Genomic DNA, 24217 nt, shown 5'->3' on the forward strand with positions numbered 1-24217 from the left:
TTAGCAAACATTCCAATATATCAGGACTACAGCAGTATTCACTCTGATTTCATGGTATCTTGAAAAGCTCTTCATGGCACAGCATTGTCATGGTTTCTAGTGTGCAGCATACCAGAAAGGGTCCGGCTATAGCAGCTGCAAGGGGTGCCCTATCACTGCTCTGCCACCTTCTGTGCCCATGTTCTGAGCCATCCACTGCCTTAAGGAACAGATGACATTGAATGAGGGAAAGAAAGGGACAGATAGGTGATAAGTGAGACACACTAATACTGCCATTTACTCAGTGGTATGTCTGTATGCAGTGTAGCTTGAAGGCGGGATAGGGATAGGAAGTCCAAGCTAGTTTAAGTAATGTAAACTATTTCGCCATGCTCTGTACACAGCCAATCAGAGACCCTCGTGCTGACATTATAATTCACCTTTCAGACACCAGCACCAGCGGAGACAGAAGAGATATTGTCTCTCTATCCAATAATGAGGTGTGGTACTTTGTAATGACAGGAATAGACAGAAACAGATCAGGCCAGTTGAGTATTAGGTGCTGCACCAATGGCCTTACCCTCACAATAAGAATTCACCAAAAAGTATCTGAGGATGAGGGGCAGGTACCAGGATGAATTCTTGTTTCTAGGATTTATCCTGCTGCATACATTGCTGTGTAGGTTGTGTGCTTGACAGGTGTTACCAGGCAAAGAACTGGTCTGATATTGAGTATCCACTTCTCATGTAGACTGTTGCTCAAATATAAATTTACCTTGAAAATACAAAGACAAGAGGCGTTTGGCAAAACAGGTACAGTTGGTTTAATTAAACACTGCGGCCGGGAGTGCAGCACACTGAAACGGGTCTGAGGACTGCATCGAAGTGCCATAGTTTTGAGCATCTTTTGCACATTTCTTGAGGCATCATAAAACAATGAATACATCCTGTTTAGGGCAAAGAATGTAGACCTAGTCATGGAGCCATAAATTATTCCCACCTGATGACAAATGCAGGTGGGTCTCGAGCTTGCGTGGACACAATAAGGGCCAGCGCATAATGTGTCCAGATGTCCGACCTGGTGAGCGCATCATCACTGCATGTACTGTATCCTGTTTGGCTGAGTATTCCTTACTTCTTGTGGCCTCTAACTTCATGGTGTTTTGGGAAAGCGCACCCCACCGCCCATGTGCATTTTATTGGGGCCAATCTTCCTGGACCAGTGTGGTGTCACTGCCTATCTCTGGAACTAGTCTGGGTATTTCCTGTTCACACGTATGTCCAGCTGGTTACCTGCCACCCCACCTCTGATCTGTCAATTAGTAGCCTTAGGCCTAGGTGGAGGGGCATGCCTGGCCATGTATTTTTGACTCGAAGTTGATGGAGAGGTCAAAGCTGGAGATTTCAACAGTAATTCGATTTTGTGTCTATAAATAAAGGTAGCATTGCATACATGGACATTACATTTAACATTACATCAGCCTCTGTGAGCCCATAGACTAACAGAGCCAGAGAGACAAGAACACACATGTGAGAGGCAGAATATCAGGTGGGGAAGTCTGTGAGTCCTAAAGATAGTATCTAGAATGTGAATATATGCCAATGAATAATTCAGAGCTTTTGAGTTTCCCGCAAATGCCTTAGCACTGTAGCGCTAAGGTGAGTGCCTGAGTCTAGCATAGGTTTTGTACAGGAAGACTATCCTTCCTGTACAAACTACTATGCTCAGACAAGTTCAAACATTTCTCCCACGTTGTATGTGTGATGCACACCTCCTTGCAGATGGCGTTAACTTTTCTTTTTAAACTATGTCTACAATTTTTTATAGACAGGGTTTTGCATCAAAAGGCATGGGTATTTGCATAGGAATGCCTATGTACCACGCATGTAATACCCCCTTGGTGCTAAGTAATGCAAATCAATGATTCACACTGGTTTGTGTTACTTGTAGCATATTTTCAACACGTTTTGCGCTGGAAAGTAAATTGGTAAAAAACATTTTGTGCTGGTTAGCATCTTTTTCGTGTAGGAAATTGGGTGACTGGTTGAGGGGGTGAATCCATATTTAAACAGCAACAACAACTGTTAGGGGTAAAGTCACAAGCCACACCAAATCGACCTGTGCTTATTCTTCTGGTAGCTTGGCACATAGGTAGTCAGGCTTGACTCAAAAGCAATGTATAAAGTAGTTATGCAGCACATCAAACAGTAATACTGTGAAATCCAAACACAAGAAAAGTCCAAAACCAGTTAAAAAAAATAGAGTAAAATGTATTAAATTATCTGAGGCCAAAAGGAACCAGAGATGGGCAATTTAGAACATTTGGGTAAATAGTGCCTAAAAGCACTCAGCACCAACTGTGGTTATCTGGTCGCATTGGACCAGCATAGAGTCTCAAATACAGGCTGAATGCCATGGAGCATGGGCACAATACAGGGAACAAGTTAGGCTTGCTGAACAAAGTACCTCAAATCCGGGTTAAAGAGCGATGTGAGGCCCTGCGTCAAGAATGCATCTAGCAGCATAATTTCTGGAGGGGGAGGGAAGGGCTGTGAAGAAAGGTCCTGCATGGAGATGCATCATGCAGTGATGGTTCCTGATGAGCTGCGAGGCCACAATACGAGGTCCTGCATGTAGATGCATTGTGACGCAGCGCTTCAGCTGAGCTGTATGGGGATGGGTCACACATTGGTGGTTCTGGGTGGAGAAACAAGGAAATATCTTGCACTGCATCAGGCTTGTTGAAGACCACAGCTGGGCTGGCAGAATTCCTTCAGGGCCAATTCCAAGGGTCCAGGACTGGGCCGACACCACTTGGAAGGCAGGACACAAAGTCCAGGTGCAGGGTTCAAGGTGGCAGGTAGTCTTTTCTGGCACAGAGACCCAGAGGCTGTAATCAGGAGATCAGCTAACTAGCTCTTGGAGTCACTATGGTGGTCCAGTCCTTCTCACTCATGCAGCAGGACAACAGAGCAGCAGATTAGCAGGGCAGCAGAGTAGCAATCCTGGCAGCAGAGCAGCATAGCAGTCCTTCCCCTGAGTCTTCCACAGGTCCAGATGTGTACTGAAGAGTTGGTTCTGAGAGTCCAATATTTATACTTCACCTTTGAAGTAGAAGAAGGTTCTGGAGGTTTAAATCCTCAGAGGTGTTTGGAATTTCCTGCCTCCCTGCCCAAGCTTATCAGGTGGCACAAATGACTAGCGTGAAACCCTTTGTGAGTATGTTGAAGCAGAACCTTTTTGATGTTTAAGTATGGGAGGGGACAGCTCCTCCTGCCTATCAAATCAGAAACAGCCCCGCCTATGAACATCTATTTCCCCCTTTACCCACTGTCTGGAAGTAGTTCACAAAGATGAACTGCCAGTTACACCTAGTGGTGTGCGCAGGATGCAGGCTACTGGCACTAAATAGTTGGGACAAGAGACTGCCAACTTTAAAAAAGTGGCATTATCCCAATTTTGATTTAAAATTCGAATTTACCATTAAAGACGTTTTAAATTATAATTCTATAGATATCAAACTAGACACCCCTACCTGCTCACAATTGAAAATGATCACTTATTAAATGTAATAAGGTAACCCAATGTTATCGTATGTGAGAGCCAGGACTTGCAGTAGTGAAAAACTAATTTAGGAGCTTTTTCGCTATGTAAATGTTGAAAGTAGATGTCACACTTTTTATGTACACTGCACCCTGCCTTATGGCACTGCTATGTATTAAAAAGGAATCTCTAAGACTGACAATTAAAAAAAAATCCAGGGTGAAATGTCATTCAGACCTGAGAGACATGTTTGAAAGTTCCTTAAGTGGTTGGCACAATCAGTGCTACAGGTCCACTAGTTGCATTTAATTTACAGGCCCTGGGTATATGTGATACCACATTACAAGGGGCTTACAAGTAAATTCAATGTGCAAATTGGCTGTAAAACAATGTTACCATGTTTAAAGGAGAGCGCACAAGCACTTTAGCACTGGTTGGTAGTGGTAAAGAGTGCAAAGTCTTAAAAGCCAGCAAAACAGGTTCAGAAAACAGGAAGGAGAAGGCATAAAGTTTGTGGATGACCCTGCAGAAAGAGCCATGTCCAACATGACCCCCTCGAGCCAAAGCCAAAGCCAAAGCCAAGGGAGACAAATAAATACCTAAATGGGCTTCCCTGATTAGGCAAGAGAGACTGGACAAAGGTGCTGTTATGCAGGGACACTTGTCAGTTCTACGCCTCTGAGAGCTCAGGTGGATCCTTCTATCTACCCTCTCGTGAGCCACTCAACTGATCCATAGGGAACCCTGGTTCTTACTTGTGGACCTCTTTTATAAAGCACATAACCTTAACTTGCTCACAGGTGTATTAAATGTTGAGGGGGTGAAATCTTACTTAAGCAGCAACCACAATCCCTGTTCATGGTGAAACACAAGTAAACCACAAATTAACCTATGCTTAACCCTCTGGTAGCTTGGTAAATAATGAAAACTTATTTTTTGAGCAATGAGTATAGTATTTATGCAGCACTTAAAAAAGTAATAAAATGAAAACACAGCTCAAAAAAATTCTCACATAAAATTAGAAAATTTGAATAAGAGTCAATAAACCATTTGAAACCAAAATGACAAAAATCAAATCAGTAGAAATGATGATATGCAGTTTCAAAAATGTAAGTGAAAATAGTGCCTAGAAGTACAATGCCCAACTGTTGTTATCTGGTCACACCGGACTAGGACAAAGTAACAAGTTCAGACCAACTATGAGAGAGCGCATGCTGGATGTAGGGATCGGATAGGCCCGCTGAACATAGTACCTTAAATTGTGGTTGTGTGGAGTTGCGAGATCCCTCATCTTGGATGCATCACACAGTGCCGGATCCGAGGAGCTGCATGGCAGGTATGCAGAGTCCTGCATCATCGTCAAGGATGCTGCAGAGCAGGGGCTTCTGATATGAAGTCCTGAGTCAAAGATCTGTTGTGCACTGGCGGTTCCCAAGAAGCTGAGGGACTGCAATGCAAAGTCCTGCGTCATCATCGAGGAAGCCATCAATGAAAGGCTTCCAAACCAAAGGCCTGCTTCCAGGATGTGTTTTGGCTGTGTTGATGCCAAGGCTGAGAAGTTCATGTTGGTGGCCCAAGATGAGGGTATGCCAATTGAAGGGCACAACTCACAGTAGGATGAGTCCAGATGCTGGTCTCCAATCAGGAGGCCAGCCAACTAGCCCTTTGGGTCACTCTCGTGGTCCAGTTATCAAGATGATGGTCCAGTCCTTTTCACTCAGGTAGCAGGGCAACAGAGTAGCAGTCCTTCTTGCAGAGCAGCACAACAGTCTTTCTGAGCCTTCCACAGGTCCAGTGGTATACAGAAGAGTTGGGTCTGTGGGTCCATTATTAATATCTGGTGCCCACTTTGAAGTAGGAGAAGGTTCTGGAGGTTTCCACTCCAAAAGGCACTTGGAGTTTCCTGCCTTTCTGCCTTGGCCTCAGCTTGTCTGTAATTACAAAAGACTAGTATCAAACCCTTTGTGAGAGTCCACAGGTAGAGGCTTGTGATGTGCAAGTGTGGTGGGTGACAGCCCCTCCCCCTCATCAAGTCATAAATGGCACATCCTGCCAATACCTATTCCTCCTTCATCTCATTGTCTGGGAGCAATACACAGAGACCAAATGCCAGCTACACCTGGTCATGCGACCCAGGATACATTCTGCAGGCACCAAATGGTTAGGACAAGACAGTTCCAACTTTCTAAAAGTAGCATTTTCAGAATTGTCACTCAAAATCCAACTTTAGCATTAAAGAGAGTTTTAAATTACAAGTCTTTAGACACCAAACTTGACATTCATGCTTTCTGCTGGGAGTTACTTATATGTATTAAAACTGAAGTTATAGGCCAGGCGAGATGTTATTTTGCCATGTTGAAATGGCAGTTTGCAACTGTATACACTGGGTGCAATGGTAGGCATGAGACTTGTTTTAAAAGCTTCTTAACTGGGTGGCACAATGGGTGCTGAAGGCCCACTAGTAGTTTTTTTTGTTTATATTGTCCCTAAAGTGCTTCAACCTTAAAAATCATCTTCATTATAAAACCAATGTATAGGACTTCTGGTTCTGTATATATTAAACATTGCTAGACGATGTGCTACTTCCTTATTATTACATTTTTTTAATATTTCCAATAATTTTAATGAATCTGAATGTGATTTTTTTCTGAAATTCAACACATTTCCTTTAAATATTCGATTAAAACTTTTAAAACCTGTTTTATGCTATATTATACACCTGTAAGAATTGCAAAATGATGTTCAAGCCAGGGAACTAATTGTCTTCGCTGTACCACTTCCTGAGCTGACATTGTTCATATGTTAGCACGTGTCCTTCTCTAAAATCTGTTTAGAATGAAATACAGCATGTTTTCCATATTAAATTAGGTACTAAAGTCTATGTGACTCCAAAACTTGTTTGATTAGGGGTGGTCAAAAAGAAACAGACTCATGATATAGATTATTTACTTGCAGTTGCAATGGCGGTTTTAAAACTTGTAATTGCTACGGTTTGGCTCGATCCGCAGCCTCCTTTGTTTCAACATTGGCTTGCCCGGTTATTAGCCATTTCTAATTTGGAGAAAGCGATCTATTGCTGAAAAGTCTACAAAGCAAAAGAAAAAGGGCAGCTAATATGGGCACCTCCATCTAAATTGGAAAGTGGATGTTTATTTTTAGGATAGGTTAGTGGGAAATGCCAATTTGCTCAAGCTCCATTTTCTCTGCCTTTTTGCACACCACATTTTAAATAATGGTCTGAAATTTACAATTTTATCTGATACTGTATTTTATGACTCCTCAATTAATTACTGGATGTTTGTTGCCAATGTCTCTGTTCCAATATCTCAACTATATTATCATGTAACATCTATTATATGTGGTTATTAGGACTTTTATTTATTCCCTGATCGTGGGGTTGGGGTGGTTGGGTGGTTGTGCCTTGTAAAAGATTGAACATTTTCTCTCCTGCAGACCAAGGAGATTGTGGACCCACCTAACCAGGTGACTACGGCTTCTCTGCATGTTCGAATGTTCATATTAATAAATGTTTGTTTAAAAAATATCTTTCTTTCTTTTAATAACTTTGGACATGCACAGAGAATATGTGGTAGAGATTTGTATTTGTAGTCTCACAGTCTGCAGTCTTGATTTTGATGCTGGATCCTGGAGGGGAGGAGATCCTTTGCTTTCCGCCTACCAAAGCGTAAATTCATGAATTGATTTTTTAAGAGGGTGTAAAATTAGCTGATAAATAGTCCTGAGGTTCCCTGGTACCATATGACTTAATCACGGTCCAAGCATGATGTCTTTGTAATAAGATGTTCTCATCTGTTTAGTGAAACAGGAGTTTTGTTGTCCGGTTAATTACATTGTTGAGGGCCAGTTTCCTCATGCCGGAGTTCCACATTTATTGAGCAGAAACATCCCCTAAACCATGGCTTAGATAGCAGCCCAGGAACTTTGCGTTTTATTCTCTCTTTGAGCTTCTATTTCTTTCCAGCACAAGTTCTCAATAGAATCAGTTTAGGATGCCTTGAGCCTCCCACATTGATTGATAAATGCACCTTTGCTCCGGAAGATTTGCTTTGACTAACAAAACTCAAGTCAGACTTGAGCTGGTGATGCTGATTGCTGAATGAGGAAGACGTTTTTATAAACTTTTCTTTGGATTTTATATACAGTTGAAATTTCACAACCCGTACTGTAGGTCTCAGAAGGCATTACTGTGTGGACATGACGGATGGTAGGTAACTATAGGATGGATAGCTTAATTTCTTTTTAACAAATTTGAAGCCATACACAAGATTTTGGGCTTTGGCCTCATTGCTGAAATCTGCAGCTTGTAACTCTTTCTTTGATTTTCAATCCCAGATATTTGTATTAGGCGACTGCTTTGAATTTTTTCCCGTCCAGATACCATGCGTGTTTATTGTATTTGGCATCCACTAACTGCACTACCTCTGTTTTAGATAGATTTAGTTCTAGCCCATGCTGGTCCATGTTCTTAGCTAATGCACACATGCTGTGTTGAAGTCCAAATGGAGTTTGGCTTGGAAGCACTATGTCATCAGCACACTAAAGGCACCTGATTTCATCATTGGCCAACGTTGGCGGATAGCTATTTAGGTCATGGAGTGCTTCTTCAAGATCTGAGAAGTACAAAATAAAGAGTATTGGGGCTAACACACACCCCTGCTTTAATCTATTGTGGGTGTAACGTTTCTTTGTTACACCGCTGCCATGACTTATTTTACTTGGGTCCAGGTACCTGTATATAGTTTTTTGATGGCACTCAGTAAGTTGATTGGGATGCCCCATGCGGTCAGTTTTTCCCAAAGATGTCTTCGGGGCATATGGTCAAATGCAGACTTGAGCTCCACAAAGCAAAAGAACATCTGCTTGTTTTTGTATTTGGCATTTTCAGTTAATAACGTTAGTGCTGTAAGATGTGCCTGCACCAACCCTTAATCCTGTTTGGGTCTGAGGGATCTGTTTATTGTCATCTGACCATTTTTTAAGATGTTCTGGCAGACAGGCAGCATACAACTTAGCTTCAACGTCTATTAATTCAAAGAGTGTAGTTGCTAGGCTGTGTCGAATTTCCACCTTTAAAGATTGACTGAAAAACACAGCCCCTCAATGGTTCATGGATTCTGTTTGTCAAAACAGCTCATTAAACAAAGGTGTGAAATAATGCGCCCAGTATGAAGATTCTCCCTTGAGGAGAGCATTTGGAATACCATTTGGGCTTACTGCCCTTTCTATTTTTAATTTCTTTATGATTTTTGTTAATTAGTCTATTTCTGTTACCTCAAGGATGTTTTTACTATGGTGTTCAGTGTGCATGATGACTATTTCCTGAGACCCTGAGGATATCTTCGTAGCTGGTAATGGGTCCCTTCTCATTTCGGTTATTGTGTCTTGACTGTCTGGTTTTAATTTGAGCTCTGGTTCTTTGTACATTGCTTGAACATGGGCCGTCCACATGTGTTGTGTTAATCCCTGCATTTTCTTGTCTCAATTTCCCATGTGTCAGGGCATTTATCACCTGCCAGAATTCTCCCCTATTCTGTTGTTTACTCGCCAAAAGAAATTTGTTCCCAATGAGTACGTAGTGGTTTATTTTTGTTTCACAGCAGCTTTTCATATATTGACTTCTTAATTTTTTAAGCTTACGTTTATCAGATTTTCCTCCTTGTTTTAACCAGGGGTGGGGGGCGACCTCTGCTCCACCAGCGGAGTTTGTGGAGTTTTGCCAACTCCGCGCTCCACTGGGAACACGGAGTTTGCCAAAAACTCTGCGGCGTGGTGGAGTTTGCCTCTGCCGCCCAACCCGTGGAGAGACTTAAGGGGAGAGGAGGATTAGCACTTACCTGGGCATGGCGTTCTCCGCCATGCCTGGGCTTTCCTCCTCTGTCCTGGTCTCCTCAGTTGAAAAACAAACTTCTTCCTCTGTACGTCTTTGGAGGACTGCCCATGCACACGCGTGCACAGTCTTACCAAGAAGTACAGCGTAGGGGAATTGCTTTTCCACTGTGGAGAGCAGAGAGCAGGACAGCCCGTGCATGGTGGAGAACACCTGACACAGGTAATTGCTGCAAAGCAGGTGACAGTCTGGGGATCAGTAGCACACCAGTTCTGCCACCTCCATTTAGGGCAGAGCGGAGCGGAATCCAACTGAGTTTTTAGGCAACTCAGTGGAATTCTGCGTAGTGGCACTCCGCCAACTCTGCCCAGGATTAGTTTTAACTGGTTTGTCACTATTATAATTTCTTGTAATATTAGGCGTTTTTGCTTGTATAATTTCGTACAATGCCAGGGTTAGTGGCTGTTTGCCTGATTATGCTTCCTGTGGAGGATACGGTGTGCTTGCTTCTCTATATGTAGGATTTCTCCAATAAGATGTCTAATAAGGAAACCCAAGCCTTTGGTCTTTCGGCATTCACTGATTATCGGGTTTATTGCTTCCCTATTTCCTTTGTAGTTTTTTCTTTTATTCCTGCTTGAAGATATACTTCGGGCATCACTTTCACTATCCCTTTTCCTCTCCATCTCAAGCCTTTTAGATTACATGCAAGTGGTGCAGATAGTAGATCGTTGGGGGCCATCAGCCGAGCATAACTTTGTTCCAATTGCATTGATTGTGGAAAATAATCGCTCTGCGTGCATGGAATTATTTGGAATTTGTAGCTCTAAGACCTTACATTTTCGCTCACTAGCGTGTGATCAATGGTTGAACCCTTATTCCCACTTAAAAAGTTGATTGATGTAGGTGAGTCCTCTTTTGAGTTTCCATTCACGTATTTTAGGTCTAGAGATTGCAACTGACTTCTGAATCTATTGCCATTTGATGATGGTTCCTGATATCTTTACATACATTTGTTTTAAAATTGCCTGCAATGATAAACTGCACTTGAGAGTATTGCATCTGCATTTTTGTCATCATTGTAAGCAGGGTATTAATGTGCACTTCTTTTGTCTCCCTTCGTGGGCGAATATAGATGTTTATTAATAATATAATTGTCGGTGTCATGCTATACTTTTGATTATCCAGTGTTGTTGCGAGGATACAATTTGTCCCTGTTGGTAGTTTTTCTATCGACCAGTCAAGTTTGGTTGAGAGATACGTGGACAACCCCCCCCTTGGGATAGCCGAATTTTGATGATTTTTCTGTAGTTTCATGGTAGTCAGTATAACCGATGACAGGCAGTGGTGTTGGACTCCAAGTTTGTTGGGTCAAAATGGTATAGTAATTTAAGACAGAATCCATAGCTTTGCTATTTTCTAAAAGCGTTCCTAACCCGTGTGTGTTCCAGGAGCTTCTTGTGGGCCTTTACACATCTTGTCAGGATGGCGTGTATGCATGGTGTTTCAGTGACCCCGTCCTTTCTTACTCTGTTGCCCAGTTAGTTTTGTATATTCTTGTGCGTTCCCTCTTTGGTGGCCATGCCTAGGGGCTTGATGATTTTTAGGTTCTCAAATTCTTTTTGATAGGTTCTGGCACCAATGTAAAGCCTTAGGACCAATCCCCCTCTTTGGTTTATAGGGAGAAGAGGGACTGGGTAGCATGGAACCTCAATCTTTTGTTGTTCGATCACCCAGGTCTTGAACCCAGGTCTGTTATTCAGAAATGGATGAGGTTTAAATTCAACTATTAACAAGTTGGTGGTTTCAGTATGGGCTACATCCCTCATTTGCTTTATAATTTGAATAATCATACCTCTGTTTAAGATGTCGAAATTTCCTCTTGAGATCTAATTGGGGAGTAATACTAGCTTATTTAAGTGGTTTCCATTTGTTGTGAACTTAAAATTTTGATTGGACTTTTGAGATGTATGGATAACATGTTGAAGCCTGCGGTCTTCCAAGACCCAATTTGTGTATTGCTCTTGAACTGGCCATATACCATCTCCTTGTTGATCGTGGAAGCATCTCTGTTTCAGATCCTCATGTGTAGTTTTCCTGTTCGCTGAGTTCCTTTGAACTTGAGCCTCAGGGAGTTTTTTTTTACCCGACTTTGATGTGAAGGGTCCGGAGCCGTGGGTGCCCTGCAGTTTTGTTTTTGTTGGAAATGGGCTCGTAGTGGCTGTTGTCCAGCTATGTTGATCTTTGACTTTGACTGAAGGGAGTGGGTCTGTTGTATTCTCTTTCCTTTTAAAATGTATTTCTGGGCTTCCAGGCTGTTCAATTACTGGGTCTGAATTCTTTTTGTCTGCGTTCTTCTCAACAAATGTCCTTTCGTTCTTAGGTTGAGAGACTAATTGCCATATTTTCTTTTGTTGAGCTAATTTCCCTTTGTTACGTGTTTTTCTTGGTCTCTTTTTTTTAGACAGACAGCTTTACTTCTACTTTCTCTGTCTCCTTAATCTTTCTCTGTTTTCCTTGATTCTACTTCTGGCTGGTTGGTTGACTTGTCTGTCAAAGGAGCTGTCTACTGTTTTGGAAAATTGAGGATTTTCGACGAAATAAATGTTGTTAGTTGAAGTACGGTTCTCCTTGACTTGTCTGTCAAAGGAGCTGTCTGTTATTTTAGTTAATAGGGGATTCTTCACAGAAGAGGTTTGGTTGGTTTAAGGATGGTTCACCTTTATTTGAGGCTTTGCTACTGATTAGTATTTTGTAAGTGATTTCATCGTGTTTGTGGACTCTTTGTCTTGAATATTGCCTTGCTGCTTGTGCTCTTATTTCCACCACATGTGCTGGATGAAACGCTATCACCTACATCTTTAACTTTGTACTTTTTCGGGGGGAGTGTTCGCTATTTGGTGCTAAGCATTGATCCTCTATCACATTTTTTTCACTTTCCCTTGCTTTTTTAAACATGGATGTATTCTTGTTATTTGGTGACTTTTTATCCACATCAAAGATGCCTCCTACCTCACTCACATCTGGCCCTGTTGTTTTAGTATGCAAAATTGTTTCAGCCACTTCGTGCGAAGTTACAGAGGACGTCTGTGGATAGTCAAGCCTTTGTGTACCCATGTTATGTGAAGATCTGTTGACTGGGTGTGAGTGTATTATTGGTTCAGATGCTCCGTCCCTCACCACCTGACTGAAGACGGCTGAAATTCCAGAAACCGGTCCTAGGAAGCTTGTTTCCGGTCCAGGGAAGGCATGGCTTGGCAGTTCGGGCTGGACTGTTCCCATGAGGCACAGGGTCAGACGGATTTGCATATGGCCATGTCTGAATTGGGGTTGCAGAGTGGGCTAAAGAACGGTGATGAGTTAAACCCAGATCTGTTGACTGGGTGTGAGTGTTTGATTGGTTCAGATGCTCCGTCCCTCACCACCCCCTTTTGTACTGCTTTGTTCGCCATAAGTTGGCAGGGTATGCTCAGACGTGAGTCCCTTGCTCACTTTGCCACTGGATTCAAGCAAGCCTGGCTGAAGAGGGCTGAAATGCCAGAAACCGGTCCTAGGAAGCTTGTTTCCGGTCCAGGGAAGGCATGGCTTGGCAGTTCGGGCTGGACTGTTCCCATGAGGCACAGGGTCAGATTGATTTGCATATGGCCATGTCTGAACTGGGGTGGCAGAGTGGGCTAAAAAACGGTGATGGATTAAACCCAGATTTGTTGACTGGGTGTGAGTGTTTGATTGGTTCAGATGCTCCGTCCCTCACCACCCCCTTTTGTACTGCTTTGTTCGCCATAAGTTGGCAGGGTATGCTCAGACGTGAGTCCCTTGCTCACTTTGCCACTGGATTCAAGGAAGCCTGGCTGACAACGGCTGAAATGCCAGAAACCGGTCCTAGGAAGCTTGTTTCCGGTCCAGGGAAGGCATGGCTTGGCAGTTCGGGCTGGACTGTTCCCATGAGGCACAGGGTCAGACTGATTTGCATATGGCCATGTCTGAACTGGGGTGGCAGAGTGGGCTAAAGAACAGTGATGGATTAAATCCAGATATGTTGACTGGGTGTGAGTGTTTGATTGGTTCAGATGCTCCGTCCTTCACCACCACCCCTTTGTACCGCAGAGAGGGAGTCTGCGCTTCACTTGTGCTTCACTTCCGCTTCTGGATCGCAATGAGGAGTCAGGAAAGCCCACTAGTAGCATTTCATTTTCAGTTCCTGGGTACATGGGTGTAAGCCAATTCTATCATGTTTAAGGGAGAGAGTTCAGAGTCCTAAAAATCCACAAAAATGGGTTCAGAAAGCAGGAGGGTGAACACAAAAAAGTTTGGGGATGACCTTGCAGAAAGTGCCAAGTTCAACACACAGTCTATGTGTAAAGTGATGCTTTGCAGAGCAGAGCTGTCTCTAGACTGGAGTGCTCATAGTAAAGAGAGATGTGAGGCTCCTGCATCTAGCTGTCAGAAAACAAACTGTGATCTGTGATAGACAAAAGCCTGGATTTCTTTCACTTTGCATAGTAGAGTCACAATCCCTTGCTTTTCCCCCAGCATCTACCAAATGACAGTGTTTCAGAAAGACTGATCAGCAGTTCCTTTCTCAGCCAAATTCCTAATTGAATTTCTAATGGAGCCTTGTCTACTCTTCCCTTACATCTCTTGAGCAGCAAGTCAGGCTTGTGGCATACAAAATAGAGCCTACAGTCCTAAATCACTTTGGATCACTTACGCACAACATGTGTAACACACAGGTCAAATGCATAAAACATGTACACATATATTTGGGATGTTACTGTCAATATCTGGGTAGGTTCATATTTGCAAAATGAATGGACAATTAGGCATCCAATTCAGTGACATAGATAAAAAGATCTACTCACAATTATGAAATCATGAAACACTATAAGCTGGAACCACCGCTCTATGTCCTCAACTCAACAGATTCAATAATCCACTGTTGGTTGAAAGGGGCCACACTTATTGCACTCCTCCAGATCAGAGGACAGGTCCAGGATCTCACTCATGTCAAGAGACTGGCCCAGGCCTCTGCACAGACTTTGGATTAGAGTGAAATTAGGACAAAAATCAGGATACCAGATACAAGCAGCTATGCACTCACAGCAAGGGAAACACTACTTACGCCATGCAGTGGACATTCCTAACCAAACAGTTTAAAATGTTTAAAGCTACCAATAAATCTGGAAGCTGTTGTGAAATTGCCAAAAGGACTCTGAAACACATAGAAATGTATTATGGTTAAATGCTTTTGGGAACATGTTTTTAAACATTACGGTTTGTAAAACAAACTCTGTTCCTGGAAACATGTAGCTCAATAAGTACATTAGATTTTTCAAATGCATCTGATGTTGAATCAAAAATATTGACTTCGGTTTCAAAAGTATTTATCACCTCTAAGGGCTCTAGAAAGAAAAGCCTTCAAAATAAGTGTTATCTAAACACAATTGAGAAGATTCAGCTCCTATTCAATGGGTGTGTTCATAAGAAGAAGATGAGTTTTCTTAATGTTTTAGTACAAGAAATTTAATTTATTTTGCAAAATTTGAGTATTGTAGATCTTTTGATTTTATGCTGTATGTCTATGTTTGTGTGTTATGATACACAAACACATTATATAATTATGTTCTGCAAATATAAGCATGCTCTGCTTCTGAATTCAATACAAATATAAATGAGAATAAAATAAGTAAATAAATTAATAAAATAAACCCAGGTCAGACATGCAATAGCAACATCTTGCATACCATACCTGCGGTTGTATTATAAAAGTGCTCCAGGTGCGCAACAGGTGTGCCCGCACGCTTTGCCCCAGAGCACTTATGTATTACAGAAGTGGTCGCACAGGAGTGTGAGTCCACTTCCGTAATAACAATAGCCCACATAACTCACCAGCGCTATCATCAGAGGTCGTTCCCTCATTTGCATGGGTGCGTAGCCCCATGCAAATGAGGGAATTGATTTGACTCTGCCGTCTTACAGATGCAGGCACAGAGGCAAAGAAGCTGTCAGAAGGCACACATCAGTGCGCTGCCTAAAAGGTGGTGCACTGTCAGTGTGCCCCCTGATGGCAGCCCTCTGCAGGGGGTGAAGGGGGTCCCATGAACCCCCCAGGCATCCCCTTGCAGGCAGGTGCTGTCACTCATCCCCCTTAGAAGTGCAGATTGGTTGCCACCTGCACCGTGAAACACAGAGCCTATCCTTATTTCATATGAATAGGCTGCTCTCAGGACAGAACAATTTCGAGGCTGCCCTGGGGGATGCGCATTCAATGTACTAGAGCTCACGGTGCACCGGGCACAAACAAGGAAAGTGCACCCTGTACATAATGGGGTCCCTTAATGATGAATAAAGACATCTAGTGAATGATAGAGAGAATTTGGCCCAACGACTAGGATGGTCGACCTCGAATCTGGGGAACTGGCTTTCAGTCTCGGCAACGACACTGAACATCCTGTGATTCTGGGCAAATCACTTAATCTCCCCGTGCCTAACAAAAATGAATGTGTCCTCATGTAACGCAACTGGTGCTATGTAAAGCGCTCTGATAGCCGATACCTACGGGTCAAGTTTGCTCTATATAAAACTCCATAAAAAAAAGGATAGGATTTCTAAAGATGTGGGCAACTACTGTTTCAGGAGATGTCAATCAACCAATCAGAGACATGTAAAGTGCGGCTACTCACCCGTGAGGGTCTCAAGGCGCTGGGGCCTGCTGGTTGGACTGGGTGGAGATATCCTACCTGAATTGGGTAAGGAACGTGCATTGCCAGAGATGGAGGAGCAGGGTATTCCAGGTATTGGCGGCGAACTAGGAGAACCACATTCCTCCGGTTCTGATCTTTTGAATCCTGGGGATGAAGGCGAGGGCCAGTTGGGAGGGTCGGACTTGTCTGGAGGATGCATGGAATGTCAGGTAGTCATTCAGGTATGCTGGTCCTTTGTCATGTAGAGCTTTGTAGGTGTGACTGAGGAACTTAAAGTAGCTCTCTTGTTGACTGGGAGCCAGTGGAGTTGTCAGCAGTGTTGGGTAATGTTGCTGCGGCGCGGGATGTCGAGGACCAGCATGGCTGTGATGTTTCGGACATTCTGTAGTTTGCTGGGCTGTTTCTGGGTGATACCGTCATAGAGTGCACTGTCGTAGTCGAGTCTGTTGGTGATGAGTGTGTGGGTGACCGCCTTTCTGGATTCTGTGGGGATCCATCTGAATGTCTTTCGAAACAAGTAGAGCATGTGGAAGCAGGCTGAGAAAACTGAGTTAATTTGGCAGTTCATAATGAGTGATGAGTCCAGTATGATGCTGAGGTTGCATGCGTGGTACGTCGGGGTGGGGGAGATGACAGAGTGGCTGGCCACCAGGAGTCATCCAAGGCTGAAGTGTGGGTCCCAGGATAAGTACTTCAGTCTTCAGTTGAGCTTGAGGCAGCTGTCTTTCATCCAGGTAGCAATGACCTTCATTCCATTGTGGAAGTTGGTTCTGGCCGTTGTGTGTTCATTGGTGAGGGAGAGTATCAGCTGGGTGTTGTTGCCGTAGGAAAATATGTTAAGTCCATGGCTGCTGACAATGGCTGCAAGGGGGGCCATGTACATGTTAAAGAGGGTGGGGCTCAGGGAGGACCCATGGGGTACTCCACAGCTGATCTCTGTGGGTTTTGAGAGGAAAGGTAGTAGTCTGACTTGCTAGGGCCAGCCGGTGTGGAAGGAGTGGATCCAGTCTAAAGCCTTGTTGCGGATGCTGGCATTGTGGAGTCTTGTGATTAGGCTGGGTGTCAAAGACGGGCAAAAGGTTTATTAGGACAAGGGCTGCGGTTAATCCCTGGTCGAGGAGGGTGTGGATGTCATTGGTGGTGGCAAGGAGTGCAGTCTCTGTGCTCTGGTTGCTATGGAAACCGGATTGGGAGGTGTCCAGGACGTGTTGCAATGTAAGAAACATATCCTTGATATTACTGAAGTTGCATCAAAACAAACAATTTGGGTGAAGTAATGGTTTGCAGAAGGCAGAAAGAGTTTCTTAGTAAATACATGATTCAGGTTTAAAAAACTTTAAAGGTTTACAATGATGTGCTCTTGGGCCTAAACACTAGAAATGGTTGATGCAAATCACTTATCGCCATATTTATCAAGGGTTGTCACTTTTGCACTACACAATGTGGTGCAAAAGCAAGGCAACCCATAAGATGCGAGTTATCAAGCCAACAAGACCCCCCTTGCGTGGCCCTGAGTGGCTACATAAATCCAGAGTACTGCAACATAGCACAAATCACTGTGTTGCACTACGCTAACCTAGGTAAAAGTTCCATGGGTGGTGCATGGGTTTTCCCAAGCAAAACCTATGGATATCATCGCATTTCCAGATTTACCATTACTGGTAGAAACAGGAATGCCCCAAAGTGCTGTGCCTTCCTAGGTGAGGTGCAATGAGTCCTTGTTTTTTCCTCTTTCTATGTGCACACAGAAAAAGGAAAATGCCACATGGGATTATTTTGGTGCAGGAAGGTGCACCTTCCTGGCAGAAACACACAGGCACCCATACACCATGGTGCAATAGGGCCCACGTTGGTGCTAGACAATTCACTGTGCGCCAGGAAAAGACAGGAATGAGCAAGATTATGTTAAATACATCACATTCCTGCCCTTTTCCTGTAATGCAGGGCAGCAAGTTCACTTGCTGGGCTGCTTTAGATTTTGATACATATAGGCCATACTAATGTTCAAGGCAAACAAGTGATCAATTAAATTCTTTGATGTTCAAAAACAGCAATCAAAAATCTGATTTTGTTTTTTAAACAACCGTACAACATTTATAGAGGATTAATAAAGATAAGTGGAGACCCATGATGTACAATTTAGCTATCTACAAATGAAATCTGGAAAAGAAAAAGCAATGCAAACTGTTCTTACTATTGACAGCTTTTTGCACTTAAGCAACAACACGTGTTGTTTTATTTGCTTTTACATATATTCTTAAGGAATTTCTATGCGGAGAAGCATAATTTGTGTTTACTAAAATGGACCAAGCATATGGGATAAGTGATATCAAGATTCTGTATACTCTCAATACGTTCCCTGCAGGATTGCAACAATCAGTACCAGGAACTGTCTTCATGTTCACCAGTACAATATTCTGGGACCTCTAGATAGAACATTGGTGAAGACTCAGAATAATTTGTGGGACAGGGAAATGGGATATCAGAGAAAAAGCTGGCACGATAAAATGTACTGTGCTCAGCCATCTATGACTCTTCTTCATTTAATTCCTTCTATTTGGCTCTACAGGGAAGAAAGGAATCTGTTATTAAATAAAAAACGGTAATTCATATTAACACGCGATACCATGCACTATTATTTGTTGGACAGTTTCAAAAGGAGCTTCAAGTTTTAATGCAAGCTGTACAGTTGTGCTCCCCAAGCCTTGAGTGCCCGACTGCACATTCCCCACCATACTCCACCTTCCTATGCACATATACTGGGCCATTCCTAGAATGATGCATCATGAGCCTCTCCTCTGTCTATCTGAATGGGTTTTGGATGTTGAAGGATACTCATTATCATTATTCTCCAAGAGCTGTTTAATTGGTTTGTCCCTCACCACAGTGCCTTAAAAAGACTTATCCACGTACATCCTTGGTGGTTTTTACATACTTGTCAATGTTTGGAAAAAGTAACAAAGGAAGATTTGAAGAATAAATTGGGGGACTTTTCATTCCCTGTTGACTTCCAATGAAGTGAATACAATTTCATGCGAGAAGCAGCTCAATCAAAGCCATTTTTGGTTTTAAAAATCAGGAATCTCTCACCTGAATCAGGTTTGTTAACATGCATCCCTTGGAGAGGGCGAGCAACTTTGACTACCTGGGCATCACTCTCTCAGAAGACGTGTCATGGAAGCCCCATGTTGCTAAGCAGACCCTTAAGCACAGATAAACAGTAGAGGTTCTGATCAGAGAACACAGCAGCTCCTTTAGCAAACCGGTGGCAACCCCACTCCAGATATATGATCCCAAAGCAGTAGGCTCCACCCGCTCTGGAGCGAAACTGTGAGGCTTTAAAAAGATGGATGCCCTCCTGACTTCAGAGAACTAGTTTCTTAGGTCCTTTGTTCGCTATCAAACAGGACACCACTTCACCCGTTAAGGTTAGACTTGGTTAGAGATTCTATTATTGAGAAGGTTAATGTTTGCCCTTTACTTGTTTGGCAACGCATAATGTCCACCCCAGAGGTGCTCCCGTATTCTGCTGCCCTTAAGGAAGTTAGCACACTTGCAGCCAGATTCATCAACCAAAATTGCGATCGCAATAGCTGCGAATTATCCATTGCAAACGCAACTGAAAGAACCGCAATTCATGAAAAGAAAACTGACCATTTTGCGAATTCGCAAAATAGATTTAGCGAAATCGCAATTAAAATCGCAGAATCCAGGTGGAACCCCCTTAGCGAATCGGAATTAGCGAGACTCCAATGGTTCTGTGATTCCATATGCAAATTCGCTAAATATTCGCAAACCAAATTCATGAAACATCGTAATTAGCGAAAAACCACAAAATCACTATTTGCGAGGCGCAATTTAAGGAGAACCCAAACCAGGTGGTTACCATTAAGTTAAAAAAAAATAAAAAAATTACCAAACTAGCCACAGGTGCGGGCCTGACCAAACACACTTAAGGAGACACAGTAGGAGCATGAGGACATTCACAATTCCAGGACTCTACATGGTGGTCAGGCGGTGAAGGCTCCAGGCTGCAACAATGAACAGACGCAGGATCCAGGAGCGAATTTTCCGCCATCGGATCACACTTCTGGGCCAAACTGAGGAGGACATTTACTCAAAGTACAGGCTGAATGGGGCAATGATTAAAAAGCTCCTCCGGGACCATGACCCCCTGATGCAGCACCCAACGAGGAGGACCAATGCCGTGCCCACCCATTTCCAGGTCTTGTGCAGCCTGCACCTCCTGGCCTCCGGAAGCTTCCAGGGGATAGTTGCCGTTGCAAGGGGGATCTCCCAGAGCACCATGTCCCGCTGCCTAAGGAGTTTCCTGGAGGCCATGCTGACCCGGCTACACCATTACATCACATTCCCAACCACCCAACAGGACTTGAATCAAACCAAGCTAGATTTTTACAACATTGCGCAATTCCCCCATGTAACTGGATGCATTGACTGTACCCACATCCACATCTGCCCACCTGCAGAAACAGAATACATGTACCGGAACCGTAAGTCCTACCACTCACTGAATATCCAGATGGTGTGCAACGCTTAGACAATCATCACGGACATAGTGGCACAAGACCCGGGGAGCACACATGACTCCTTCATATTCCGGCACAGCGGCATGCACACACGGGGAGACTTTGGCGAAGGACACCTTCTAGGTAAGTACACATGCCAACAAATAGTACATCGCGACCATGTAGCTGCGCATAACAGGCACTCACCCTCTGCTCCTTTCATTCAGGTGACAGTGCCTACGGTCTCCGTGACTACCTCCTCACCCCATACCTCAACCCTGCCACACCACAGCAACGGCGTTACAATGCTGCACACATCCGCACAAGAAATTGCATTGAGAAGACATTTGGGCTTTTGAAGAGCCGATTCTGCCTACTACACAAGACTGGTGGGGCCCTCAATTACCAGCCTGAGGTCTGCTGCCCCATCGTGGCCGATTGTGCAATACTCCACAACATTGCTACCAAGCGGAGGATACCTGTAGAGATCTCTGGCAGTGAGTCGGAAGGGGACAACCGCCCACCTGCACATGTGCCTCATGCACGCGTGGAGAATCCTGCTGAAGGACACAGGCGCCGCAACCAAATCACAATGAACTGTTTCTAGTGCACCCACTCCCCTCAGCCAACACTTCACTCATGCATGACAAATGAAATAATGACATGAGTCAGATTAACTTGTGACTATTAAATCTTATTGTTTTTTTCACAATAATCTAGATATCTTTTTTTATATTACATGAGAGCTGTATTCACTCATACATCCCCATGTTTGTGAAGAGGGCATGCTTGTATCATCAGCATGGCCCTGCTGGTACAGTCCAATGAGTCAGTGGCACCTCCGGGTGGACGCACCCAGTCGCCTTTCAACTTCCTCCACATCAGTATTAGCCTGTGAGGCTGCAGTGGGCCTGGTGCTGTGGCGGGGTACCATCACCAGTGGCAAGGACATGCTGCTGTGTCTGGATTTGCCCTCACTGGCATGATCCCCCCACTTCCTTGGCCATGGCCTGTCGCCTGCAGACTCTGCACTGCCGTGGCAACTTGCTCAAGTGCCCTAGCGACGTCCTGGCAGCATTGTACCATTTGGATCTGCATCGCAAGGGAGCGACGCGATAGTTGGGAGGTGGCATTTCCAATTATATGATTCGATCTTGGGGAAGCTGACAGGTGGGTCAGCAGCTGGCGGTGGCGGCGCCGGGTGACATCCTGCTGGGACAGCAGGACCTGGCTCTTTTCACGGGCTGCTGCCGTCATGAGTTGCATGCTATCTGTGAGCTGGCCCACATTACGCGCAGTCTTGAGCAGCTGCAGGTGGATGGCTGCCAAGTGACGTGCCTGCTTCTGGTGGACTCTGAGCATCCGACGTTCGATGGAGAGGCCAGGATCCGGAACATGTACCCCCCTGCCAGCGCGTGTTGTTACATCACGCTGCTCCCTCACCAGTCCGCTGGACTGTGATCGCATAGTGGCTGTGCGCCTTGTCTGCTTCCTGGCTGCTGCTGTTGCGGCCTGTGCCACTGCCATGGGTGTTACATGGGGTGGTTGTGCCGCACTTGTGGCTGCTGGGGTGGCCCTGTCCCCATGGCGTGGTGGTGGTACTGCTGCTGCTGCTGCCTGTGATGGTCTGGGTTGAGGGGAAGGATGGCGCTCTCCCTCGGTGTCCTCGGGGTACTCATCGATGTGTAGGGCCTCACTGTCGGTGCTGGGTTGATCAGTGCCACCTGTGATTTAAATGGGACCATGATTAATGACATGTTTCTTGCACATGGGAGGTTGCTACATGCATGCAGGCTTGCATTCCCTGACTGGCTTTAGGAATGACTCTCACTTGACAGGTCTGGCTGTGTGGGGCTATCAGGTAATTGTGGTCACACTACGAGTCCCACAATGCAATTGGGCATTACTGGTGTGCATGGCCTGCATTACTGGGGTTGTCTAATAGGTAACTGTGGAGTCAAGGCCATTGTTAGGGTACAGGGTCGTAGTCGCATGGCACTTACCTTGGGATTGTTGGGTGGGTCGGGATGAGTCCAGCCGGGTAACCCCCACGCATGCTTCTGGATTCAGGGTGTCCTCCACAAAGTCTTCCAGTGAGGTGTTGGGTGCCATACTGGGCTCTCCTCCTCCGGTTGCAACTCGCCCCCCAACCTCTCTGTGATGCGTTCTTTTGCACGCCCTCTAAGGTCATACCACCTCTTTTTAAGTTCGTCAATGGAGCGCTGGGTCACTCCCACTGCATTGACCTTTGCGCGGATGCGCAGACAGACGCGCCTCTTGTCCGCCTCAGGCACCCTCCGGGAATTCTTACCGAACAGGCGGTCATGGTCCTTTGTGACTCCCTCTATTAAGTACTTAAGTTCATGCTCGGAAAATGTAATTTTCCTTTTTCTGCCCGGGGCACTGTTCACTGCTGCTTCCTGGGACATTTTCTGAGGTTGTTTGTCTCCTGGTGTGCTGCTGCTGGTGGTCTGTAGTGGAGCTCTGGCCAGTGCTGCTTCCACTTTCAGGCTCACTGATCAGAATGAGGGAGGGAACTGCCTACTTCCTGGTTGTGATGTCATCATTGTGCTCGGAATGCGACTTCCCGGTTTTGCGATCTCGCAATTAGCGATATCGCAGTTTGCGATTTCGGTAATTGCGAGATTGCAATTTCAAAATGGGAAACGGCCGATTCTGCGAATTTTATGCGATTTTGGCAAAATCGCTATCAGCAATTGCGGCCGATCGCGATTCACTTTTTTTAATCGCATTTCTTCATGAATCCCATTCTGCGAATTCTAAATTGCGATTCGGTAATTATCGCAATTTGGAATTTGCAGAATGTGGCCTTGATGAATCTGGGGGTTGATCTTTGCAAGAAGATAGGTTGGATTCATAGTGTGAAATCCCTGCTAAGTGCAATAGGATTAGAGGGCAGCTGGGACGCCAAGGATCCATCATGGCTTCCCAGCAAAGATCCAATCAAGAAGCTGTATTGGGATTGGGTGGTACAGGGCTCACTCACTAGCTCATCCTAGAGACGCCTAACTACGGAGTTCATGAATTTTAAATTTACTGGTTTGTATGAACCTTATATAAAGATTATTACTGTACCACAGGACAGGAAACTCTACAGGCAGTTCAGGTTTGGTTCCCTCCCGCTGAACATTTTTACTGCTTCCTGACAGCAGTCATCTATTACCTCTTTCTTTTACCCCCGCTGCAACACTGCAATAGAGTTTATTGCTCATTTATTTGTTGTCTGTCCTAAGTATTCCTGCCCAAGAAGAAAATGGCCGAGGCCAATCTGCAAGCAATTGGGCACATGTTGCCACAGCAAAGCCCTCCGCATTCTAAGATCAGACTCCAGTCTGGCAATTGTTTGCTCTATTGCAAAGTTTCTGGGACATTTTTGGGTAATTGGAATGATTTTACTGAAAGAATGAGTCTGTTGCACTTGATTTTATACTTTCTTCCCTAAGGACTTTTCTCTTTCTTCTTTTAATTAGCCCAGCTGTTTATGTTTTACACTTCCTTGGCATCATCCAACTGGCCTTAAGTGTCCATAACCTTAGGGAGTCATTCCATCCAATTTTGGAACAGGCATAGGGTTTTATTGACTCAAGCCTACTTG

The 24217-nt window shown here is 44.4% G+C and overlaps 1 long non-coding RNA gene across 1 annotated transcript in view; it reads right to left on the reverse strand.

The window, feature by feature from the left end:
- The window catches only part of LOC144827297 (uncharacterized), a 167483-nt gene that overhangs the window by 71982 nt on the left and 71284 nt on the right, over positions 1-24217 (reverse strand). The window lies entirely within an intron of this gene.

Source organism: Lissotriton helveticus, chromosome 4_1 (assembly GCF_964261635.1).
Source record: "Lissotriton helveticus chromosome 4_1, aLisHel1.1, whole genome shotgun sequence".
Lineage (NCBI taxonomy): Eukaryota > Metazoa > Chordata > Amphibia > Caudata > Salamandridae > Lissotriton > Lissotriton helveticus.